We start from the raw sequence: 11,547 nt of genomic DNA, 5'->3' as shown, positions 1-11,547 counted from the left end.
AAGAATGGTTGAATTGTAGAATGGACACGATTCAGTTATCGGTGTACTCGAGTGACTAACCACTCAGAACCCAGGAAAAATTGGAATCGGTGAGAATGTAGTACTTGATGGAAAATTCATAACAAGTTATGATGTTCCGTAATAATCTCGAGATACCAGGGGGTAATACTCGACGACTAATCAAAGTAGATGTTGGACTGGGGTATTGCTCTGTAGAAGACAAGTACTTCAACTTGTCCAAGAAATGGTATTTAAAAGGAGAACATGGCCGGAACCACAATTGCAAAAGGCCAGATCCCAGATATAAGATGAACTTATACCAAGGGAATATTTAATTGAAGAGAAGCTTCAATGATACGATCTACATCGTGTCCATGGGCATGAACACAAAGTTCAAGGTCGACTCCCACTTCTCCAATGCATAACCTTTCATTCACTTCTCACTTTCAAAGAAGTTGTGGTGTTGAAATTTTATCTGGCAAAATACCAAAAGAGTATGACTCGTGAAAACTTTCGAGTTCACAAATATTAAGGAAGGCATAGGTTCAACCCATCGTGGCATCTTAGGAACATATAACGCAAACTTCAGGAGTAAATTACACAAGCTCGACAGTAGAGCATGGTTGAGAGGCAGAGGATACTATTTACCAAAGGCATTACGTATCCGAGAAAAGGCTCACGGGGTTATTGACTATGAAGGATGTTGTCGGATGAAATCCAATAAAGGATCTGGTGGTCCATAAGGGATATGATGCGAGCATCGGTACTCTATTAGAGGAAGAAGGAACGAAAGGGCATCGGATTATAGAAACAACTGACTAATTCAAAGATCAAATGCAAAGGAATCATCATTTCCAAATCAAGGGATCAAAAGCCAACGGTCTGATTAAGAATGGATAAGTTGAATAGACTTAGGGGTAAATCGACGGCAATTTGATTGGTCGATAACCAGCTCATGTTCAAAATGACATCTGAGCCGGAAAGATAATTTAAAAGGGTCAACTGATGATTGTGTGCATTCGCACTCATGTTGAATCAATAGGATCAAAATGACGGTGTCAAAGGAGACTAATGAATATTGCCGAACATATGAGAAGCATCCATAATGCAAGAAGACAAGTATTTGCAGAGCAATAAGCTGCTAAGGATTTTCGGAGGATTGAATAGTATTTTGAGGACTTTTGTGAAACACCTGAACAACTGGGGATGAGCGGATAGTCGCTAAGTGCGAGAAATTATCCGTAGGGGTATTCATGTGGCAAAGAACTGCAAGGCAGTAGGCACAAAGTATTCTCGAAATATTAGAGAGAATTTTGGGGTATCTTGTAATAACAAGATCAACGGGGAATGATTGTATGAATGGAAAGTGTGCTTGGTTATCCATTGGGGTTTATCGATGGAATGGAATTGCAAAAGCGATGGCACAAAGTATCGAGGGAACATAGGAGAGTAACTTCGGAATCTTCTAGTGCATCAAGCGATCATCTTTATCGAGTGGCTCCCCGGGAGGAAGCAGTTACGAGAACCTAGAGTTAGAGTTAGTAAAACCCTTTAACCCGAGTAGAAGAGAGATAAGAGTCCCAGAGTATAGACGAGAAGTAAAAGATCCTAATACCACCCAATGGCGACGTGGGCCCGTAAGCCACACATCCATGTTAGTAAAACAGCTTTCAGTGACTAGACTCTACTTCGGCCAAGGAGTGTGGAAGGGGGATTCCTACAGGCAGTCGGCTCTGATACCAACTTGTGACGCCCCCGATTCAATCGTACACTAATCATACACGCAAACGTGTACAATCAAGATTAGGGACTAACGGGAAGATATCACAACACAACTCTAAAAATAAAAAAGTCATACAAGCATCATAATACAAGCCAAGGGCCTCGAGGGCTCGAATACAAGTGCTCGATCATAGACGAGTCAGTGGAAGCAACAATATCTGAGTACAGACATAAGTTAAACAAGTTGCCATAAGATGGCTAGCACAAACTGGGATACAGATCGAAAGAGGCGCAGGCCTCCTGCCTGGGATCCTCCTAAACTACTCCTGGTCGTCGTCAGTGGCCTGCACATAGTAGTAGGCACCTCCGGTGTAGTAGGAGTCGTCGTTGACGGTGGCGTCTGGCTCCTGGGCTCCAGCATCTGGTTGCGACAACTAGGTAGAATGGAAAGGGGGAAAAGAGGGAGAAAAGCAACCGTGAGTACTCATCCAAACTACTCGCAAGCAAGGATCTACACTACATATGCATGGGTATCTGTGTAAAGGGGCAATATCGGTGGATTGAACTGCAGAATGCCAAAATAAGAGGGGGGTAGCTAGTCCTGTCGTAGACTACGCTTCTGGCAGCCTCCATCTTGCAACATGTAGAAGAGAGTAGATGGTAAGTTCACCAAGTATCATCGCATAGCATAATCCTACCCGGCAATCCTCTCCTCGTCGCCCTGTGTGAGAGCGATCACCGGGTTATATCTGGCACTTGGAAGGGTGTGTTTTATTAAGTATCCGGTTCTAGTTGTCATAAGGTCAAGGTACAACTCCGGATCGTCCTGTTATCGAGGATCACGGCTATTCGAATAGATAAACTTCCCTGCAGGGGTGCATCACATTACCCAACACGCTCGACCCCATTTGGCTGGACACATTTTCCTGGGTCATGCCCGGCCTCGGAAGATCAACACGTCACAGCCCCACCTAAGCACAACAGAGAGATCAGCACACTGGTCTAAATCCTATGCGTGAAGGGGTCTGGGCCCATTGCACACCTGCACGTTACGTGGGCGGCCGGAGAGCAGACCTAGCAACCTCCATTTCAAAGGAAGTTGCGTTACGCGGTCCAACCCGGCACGCGCCGCTCAGTCGCTGACGTCACGAAGGCTTCGGCTGATACCACGACGTCGCGTGCCCATAACTGTTCCCGTGTAGTTGGTTAGTGCGTATAGGCCAGTGGCCAGACTCAGATCAAATACCAAAATCTCGTTAAGCGTGTTAATTGAAGTATCCGCGAACGCCGACCAGGGCCAACCCACCTCTCTCCTAGGTGGTCTCAACCTGCCCTGTCGCTCCACCACAAAGTAACAGTCGGGGGCCGTCGGGAACCCAGGTCCACCTCTACCGGGATGGAGCCACCTGCCCCTTCAGCCCCCATCTCCGAACAGCATCATAAGTAATGTAACAGTATAAAGTATATAGCATATGCCCGTGATCACCTCTCGAAGTGATCACGGCCCAGTAGTATAGCATGGAAGACGGACAAGATTGTAGGGCCACTGATGGAATACTAGCATCCTATACTAAGCATTTAGGATTGCAGGTAAGGGTAACAACTATAGCAACAATGACAGGCTATGCAGCAGAATAGGATTAACCGAAAGCAGTAACATGCTACACTACTCTAATGCAAGCAGTAGAGAGAAGGAATAGGCGATATCTGGTCATCAAGGGGGAGGGGGCTTACCTGGTTGCTCTGGCAAGAAGGAGGGGTCGTCAACACCGTAGTCGAACTGGGGGTCACCGGCAGTCTTGGCGTCTACCGGAAAGAAGTAACGGAAGGGGAACAGAACAAATAACAGAGCAAACAAAGCATCACAAAGCGTAACATGGCAATACGCGGTGCTAGAGGTGACCTAACGCAGTAGTAGTGATACCGCTGAAGTGGGTAAGACATCCGGGAAAGTATTCCCGGTGTTTCGTGTTTTCGGACAGATGAACCGGAGGGGGAAAGTTGTGTGTTTACTATGCTAAGGTTGTGTGGCGGACGAACGAGCTACGTATCCGGATTCGTCTCGTCATTCTGAGCAACTTTCATGTACAAAGTATTTTCATCTGATTTACGGTTTATTTTCTATTAATTTTTTAAAGTTTTATTGAATTTCTAAATTACAGGATTTATTTTAATTCGAAAATAAAAGCAGAATAAACTTTTGTTACCTAGTGCTACCGTATGACAGTGGGGCCAAGGGATCCAGTCAGCAAAGTTGACCCAGTCAACATTTAACCGGTGAAACTGGCTGGTGAGACCCAACTATCATAGAGACAGTGTAAATTAAGAGTTTAATTAATTTAAAAAATTAGGTGGGGGCCACATGTCATAGACTCAGTTTTGCATTAGAGTTAATCTACACAATTTAATTAGTTGGTGGGCCCCATGTGTCATTGAGTGGTTTATTTAACAGAGTTTTAATTAACTCCAATGAGGTTCATTAGGACGGTGGGGTCCATTGTCATGGGGAATTAGTGGCTTAATTAACTGCTTAATGACGCCACATCAGCAGGTTAACGTCGGCGAGGCCGAGGGCGCTGGAGTTGGCCGTCCGGCCGTTTCCGGCGACAGTTCGTGAAGCGGCGGGCCGCGTTGGACAGCCGGAGTCGCCGCGAAGTGGATGGTGGGGGCAGTAGGTGCGGGGAAGGTCCAGCGACGCCGAGTCGAGGTTTGCGGTGTCCTGAGCTTGGAATAGTGCAGCGGCGGCGTGGAACACGGATGCGATCGAGCTAGCGGGGCGAGCTACGGGCGTGCGCGGGTAGCTACGGCAGCGGCAGGCAGCGGCATCAGAACGGCAGTAGGCGCGGACGGATGTGGCGCGACACGGGCGAGGCGACGACGGCAGCGAGACGCGGCGCAAAGAGCACGGCCTTGTCTATAACCAAGTTACGGGGTGCGGAGGAGACATGGGAGAGGTCACGGAGGACCGGAGCTCACTACGGGGCTGTCGAGGAGAAGCTCGGGGAGGCCGGGGCGGCGCCGTAGCAGCGGCACGATGGCACGTCAGTGAACGATGTCGTCGGCTTGGGCGAGGGAGATCCAGTTGAGGGGTCGCCGCACAGTCCAGTGGACGCCATGGCCGTGAGGACGGCAGGAGGGGCTTCAGGGCGGCACAACTCGGCGACAGGGGACCGAGCGAGCATGGGATCGAGCGTGAGCGCTATCTCCTGTCCTGGCAGCACGAGGTGGGGGGGGATCGAGTGAATCAGACGGGAGGAGTGGGGAGAGATGGGGATCGAGCGAGGGATCGGCTAGGGTTAGCTCGCTGGTGGGGGCGGCTGGGCCCTGAGCTTTCTAGATGGGCCAAGTGCCCAGTAGGTTAGGTTAGTTAGTTTCTTTTTGTTTTTTTGTTTTTCCCTTTTCTCTTTTTCTGTTATTTCTTTTTATATAATTTTACTTTACTGTTTTATTTTACATTAGTGTCATGAAATACTAAAGTTAAACCTAAAATTATAATATTAACTATATCTGTGTCATAAATAATTTGGCACTTTAAATAAGTAATTTGTATTTGTTTATTATTTAAGGAGCATTTAAATAGTTGTTTTTGCTACTTTTTAAGTTACTTTAGTGCATTTAAATATTTTATAAAAATGTGGTTTCTTCACCCTAATCACATATGCATTAACTGGCACAACCCGAACATTTTGGTTTTAATATTTGAAAACTTTTGAGGTTTGCCTTTATTTTGAATTTGAATTTGAATCGGTTTCGAACTAACGCGAGATTAGCAATAGTAATCGAGGTGACGTGGCATCATTAGCAGAGTTTACTCTAGCTTCATTATCCGGGCGTCACAACTAACTTATTAACCTAGAGCCGAGTGCCAATTTATGTTTTTTCCTTGTTTTTGAGTTTTACAGAAAAGGAATATCAAACGGAGTCCAAAAGGAATAAATCTTTTGCGATGATTTTTCTTGGACCAGAAGACACCCATGTAACTTGGAGAGGGGGCCAGAAGATCCCCGAGGAGGCCACAAGCCTCAGGGGCGCGCCCTAGGGGGGCGCCCTAAGGGCTTGTGGGCCCCTCGGAGGTCCCCTAAACCTAATTCCAGCTCTATAAATTCCCAAATATTCCCGAACGACCAGAAGCATCCACCAAAATTCTTTTCTGCCGCCGTAACCTTCTGTTCCCGTGAGATCCCATCTTGGGGCCTTTTTTGGCACTTTGCCGGAGAGGGATTCGATCACGGAGGGCTTCTACATCAACTCTATTGCCCTTCCGATGAAGCATGAGTAGTTTAGCACAGACCTACGGGTCCATAGCTAGTAGCTAGATGGCTTCTTCTCTCTCTCCGATCTTCAATACAATGTTCTCCTCGATGTTTTTGGAGATCCATCTGATGTAATATTCTTTTGCGGTGTGTTTGTCGAGATCCGATGAATTGTGGATTTATGATCAGAGTATCTATGAACTTATTTGAGTCTTCTCTGAATTCTTATATGCATGATTTGATATCTTTGTATTTCTCTTCGAATTATCGGTTTGGTTTGGCCAACTAGATTGGTTCTTCTTGCAATGGGAGAGGTGCTTAGTTTTGGATTCAATCTTGCGGTGTCCTCATCCAGTGACAAAGTAGGGGTAGCGAGGCACGTATTGTATTGTTGCCATGAAGGATAAAAAGATGGGGTTTTCATCATATTGCTTGAGTTTATCCCTCTACATCATGCCATCTTACTTAAGGCGTTACCCCGTTCTTATGAACTTAATACCCTAGATTCATGCTGGATAGCGGTCGATGCGTGGATTAATATTAGTAGATGCAGGCAGGAGTCGATCTACTTGACACGGACGTGATGCCTATATTCATAATCATTGCCTTGGATATCGTCATAACTTTGCGCTTTTCTATCAATTGCTCGACAGTAATTTGTTTACCCACCATATGCTTTCTTTCAAGAGAGAAGCCTCTAGTGAAACCTATGGCCCCCGGGTCTATTTTCCATCATATATTTTCAGATCTATAAACCAAAACCCAAAAATACCTTGCTGCAATTTATTTACCTTTCTTTTGTAACATCCCGATTCTCGGAATGTTTAAGAAAAAGTTTTCCAGAATTAGGGGGATAAAATTTCGTTTGTTTTATTTGTTAACAAAGCATAAATTACGTTTTCTAAATTTGGAGGATTTAATTTGAACAAATGTGAACCTAAATTAAAATTTGAGTTTACTTCTTTTCTTTTAGTCGGGCTCTATTTTCTCTTCTTTGGCATATTTAAATATGTGCCTTTGACTTTACTTTGGTTTTCTGAAATCTGTTTGATATTTGTTTGAGCTTCTTTTCCATCTTTAAATTTTCCTAGTTTTTCCTGTCTCAAACTCTGGGCCAAATTTGATCGGTCCAACGTCTCTCCTTCTCTTCCCTGGGTTTAACCTTTTTTTTTCCTGTCTAAGTCGCATGGTCCTAGCCCGTTTATTTCTCTCCTCTTATTTTTCTCCTCCCCTCCTCTCCCAATGGGCTTCGATCCACTTGGCCCATATCTCTGGCCAACTAACGCTTCTCCTCCTCTCCTCTGTACGCTCACAAACTTACAGAGAAAGAAACGTCAACAGCCATGATTCTTCCTTTCCTTTTAATTCCCATAAACCCATCAGTTTCCAAAACCGAAAGGCCTTATCATGCGCCTCCACCTCCTCTTTTTCCTCGATCACTTCATCTCCCTCTTCACCCAGGACGCACACCCTACAGAGAAGAAAAACCTACAACCATGAATGAAGCCCTCCTCTAATTCCTTCTACTCTCAACCGTTTAAAGTTCTGAATATATGGAGAAGTGCGTCTTGATCTCCTCCTCCAATCCCATCACCTGTTCTGCCCTCTCCCTTCCTCATCTCTCCAAGACATCTCCATGAACTTGTGAAGCTCCATGGATGCCGGTGCTTGCTCCCGGCGACTCCAAGCATGTCCATCCATATCTTTGCGCCAGATGATACTCCTTCATGTCGCGGCTCCATTCAGAGAAGAAAGAACTCGTTCCATCGACCACACGCGAAGAATTTCACATGTGCGTGTACACTGTTTGTCAAGTTCACTACACCGTTCCGTCCAACTCGGTGAGCCTCTATACAATTCCTCATGCACACCTTCTCAGCATCACTCATAGTATCTCATAGACATCATGTTTCAACTTATCTATCTCGTTGGCCCCGTTTGTCCAAAACATATTTCGATGTGATGGCTTTGGCTTGTTTTTTTATTTTCTATGCGTGGAATGATCTTGTGTTCAACATGTCAAATAAGTCTTATGTCCATAGAAACCTTGTGGTGGCGCTAGATTGCTAGTTTGGTCAATCAAGTTTTTGAATAGATTTTTTTATGTATTTGTTTCATCGAGATCGATGGATTTTTATGTGTAATGAACTTTGTGTAGATATGTTAATTTTCATATGTTCGTGATATGCCTATGAGTCGCTCCTAATTATTTCATAATTGTAGGATTTACATATGATTCACTAGATTTGTTTTACATTTTTTTAAATAGTTGCACGTATTGTTTTGGCTTGATATTTTGTGTAACTATGTATAGTCATATTTTATGATTATGTAATGATTTTGGTGAATTGTTGGCATGTTTAGTATTTGGTATTTTTAATCTAGAGTTTGTATGGGTGACTAAATATTATTGTATATGTCTTGTTTAATTATTTAGAACGTGCGGATATCATAGGTACGGTCTCTAGAATTGTTTTCATCCTTGTTGCATGCGTGTACTATTGTGCTTAGTATTCATACCATATTGTAGGTGGTTGTTTATCTAAATTAGATGAGACGTATAGTTTCCTTCTACTAGTTGACGAATGAATATGTCGTGTTATATTTTAGAATTGAGCCTATGCTATTTTAGTACTTTTGATGATTGAGCTAATCATAATCCTAGTAATCCTAGTCCAAGCCATGTATGTCACATGTTGTTTTATTGGTTCGAAATCATTGCCATGTCTACGATGGATGTTTATATATTGTTTGTACATGTTGTGGCATAGTTCCTTTATGCTAGAAGTTAAATGAAATGATTTCTTGTTTGCAAACAAATTCATTGTGGTTCTTTGTCGCATAACATATTTTTGCCTAGTTGATCCTCTTGTTTTGTAGATGTTTGTTACCCATTATTCTATGGTTAGATGCTTTTATGTCATGGTTATATCGTGTTCCTTTGTAGAATTTATTTCTTCTGGCATAGAAGTTAGTTTATTACATCTTGATAATTATTCGACGTGTTTTATTTACCTAGGACAATACCATGCCATGTTAGCACTTGCTCAAACTTGAATGCATGTTTTATTGTATGATTCCCATGTATTATAGGATTGTTACTTGTATTGTGGGTTCGTGCAAATATGGTTAGCCTTGTTTGTTAATAGATACTTCCTAATATTTTATGGTCTCATATGTTTAAGTAAGTTTGGTGCTTGATCAATACCACACTCGATGTTGTGATTGCATGACTAGACTCTGTAGCGTGTGTGTACCAATTCATGTGTTATATGATAGATAGTTTGTACTTTATGATCACACATATGGTTAGACTTCACTTGCTAGAGTTACATGTTAGTAGTTTATGATTTCATACATTTTAATTAAGAAGGGTCCCTACTTAGTTGATCAATACCACGCTACAGTGTTGTGATTGTATAACTAGGTTTTATAGAAATTCATGTATTAGATCATGCCTAGTGATGTATCTTATGTCTTTGCTACTATAGATTGTAACAAATAGAAGTGCGTGTCATTTTGTTACTCATGCTAGTATAGTACATCGCTTGATGTCATGATCTGGTTTTCTAACTTTCCTAAATGTTTAGTATGGTATGTCCATATGCTTATATGACATGACAAGTATGTAAGCTTGTGTGCTCTTACCATTGTTGATATTCATGTTAGTTGATATCAACTAAGTTATCTCATTGTTGTGAGTTGTGTTCTATTGGTAGCATAGTTTGGCAACTTGTGTGACGATCATCTCCATACTTAGCATCATATCTAGTATATCTAGTTGTTGCATTGTTGTATGTCTAGCGATCATTCATGTCTTATTATGTTCCATGTGCTACGGTTGAGTACTTAGTTCCTTGTGTTCTTTAAAATATGATTGCCTTTGTTTCATGTTAGTATTATGGTGTTTGGCACATTTCGCCACAATTCATCACATGGATAGTATAGTTTACCTTTCATGTTAGTTGAGTTGGCCTTCCTCAGATGCTTACTGTGCATAGGTTGCTTGTTGTTTTAAGCATGTGCTGGTAATCTTATTGCTAGTGGTTATTGGGTATTAGTTGTTCTTTATTATTAAGAGCATACTCTAGTTCAGTGTCTTCCATGATCACTTGTATATTTGATGTTGTTTTATTAATTAAGACCTATTTATGATTCTAGATTCACATGCCTTGTAAGATATGTGTCTTATTATTTCGTTGTTTAATTAGCTTCACCATAGTATTGAGTTGATCTTGTTACAGAAGTGTTTCAATAGTTGTTGTGATTGACGTTTGAATTCTCCTTGATGTTAGCCATTATAAATATTTAGAAGTGTCTAAATATTTATTTGTGGTTAATTGTTACCCTTAAATATCCATGGTAATACAAGGCTACATTACCTTGTATTATCATGTCACGTCTATGACAATTGTTATTCATTTATTCGATGTGTGGTTTACTACTGTTTGAGGACTAGACCTAGATTCAACTCAACTCTTGTGTGTTGTATGAGGTTTCATTGATTAACTACTATGGTTTGGAATGTGTGTTTGTTTTGTATGGAACACTTGCTTTCCAATTGTTATATAGTTGATGTATATGTTTGGGTGCTATTAACCATTCAAAATATTTATTTTTGGTTAACCTTTACCTTTATCATACCATGATGTGATTGTGTAGTTAAAATGCATACGTTGGTTCCATTCCATGTGTGTTGTTGCCATTGTGTTGGTTATACAGTAGTTTTCTATATAGTTAGTCGTGATGTGTAGTAGGCACTACCTATGGTCAATATCATAGTTCATATTAGAATGTTAGTCTTGATCACCAAGCCTTCCTCAGCTATGTCAACCTAACCCTGTCACTTCATTGAATCGTCTCTCTTACGTTCCAATTGTGCAACATCATTTCCAAATCTCCATCTTTATCAATATCTTGCTATCATCCACTCTTAACTTCTTTTGGATGTTATTTGGATTTACTATTGTTTTGGTATTTATTTTGTTTTCCATTTGCTATCTTAACGACGAGTAGGGAGTGACGATGTTGGACAAGGACAGAACAGGTTACTGAAGAAGGACTCAACAATGAAGGCATGCCTCCTTCTTTGATCATACTTATCCTATGCTTTACAAAATTGCATTGTGTTTTATGGTTACTACATGCATGCTTTTTATTCTCGTAGATAGCATGTCGATTGACAGATTACCTTGATCCGCTTGTAGAATTATAGTATTGAGGTAGAGTAGAAATGCATAGCCATGCTTATTATCCTATAGGTCCATTGTTGAATGACCTTGGGTCATTGACACTTGAAACTTATCGCTGAGCTAGGCTAGTTGGCCCTTGTTGACCTTCTCTATCCTCTTCTACTCTGGGTGAAACTTATCATCTGAATACTGGTGCAGGCGACAGCTGAATCAAGGATTGAAGGAGCGATTGGCTGCCCTTCACGAGTTGAAGGGGACAATCAGTCGTCCGTGCCGCATAAGGCCTAATGAGTCTTGGATTTGAAGATTGTGATAACAGTACAACCACATGCTATATGGGCACTGGCTTGGTCAAGTAAGCTAGTCAGCCTTAGGTGTCG

General features: G+C 42.0%; 1 long non-coding RNA gene across 1 annotated transcript; it reads right to left on the bottom strand.

Moving 5' to 3' along the window:
- Positions 1-1,822: 1,822 nt before the first annotated feature.
- LOC141041615 (uncharacterized) lies at positions 1,823-4,966 on the bottom strand. Its single transcript, XR_012202286.1, has 2 exons — positions 3,457-4,966; positions 1,823-2,156 (listed from the first exon to the last, which is right to left on the bottom strand). It is a non-coding gene; the product is annotated as an uncharacterized lncRNA (long non-coding RNA).
- Between the last annotated feature and the right edge of the window lie 6,581 nt (positions 4,967-11,547).

Source organism: Aegilops tauschii, chromosome 2 (assembly GCF_002575655.3).
Source record: "Aegilops tauschii subsp. strangulata cultivar AL8/78 chromosome 2, Aet v6.0, whole genome shotgun sequence".
NCBI lineage: Eukaryota > Viridiplantae > Streptophyta > Magnoliopsida > Poales > Poaceae > Aegilops > Aegilops tauschii.
Note: the sequence above shows the minus strand (reverse complement) of the source record. Positions and strands in the feature narration are given on the sequence as shown.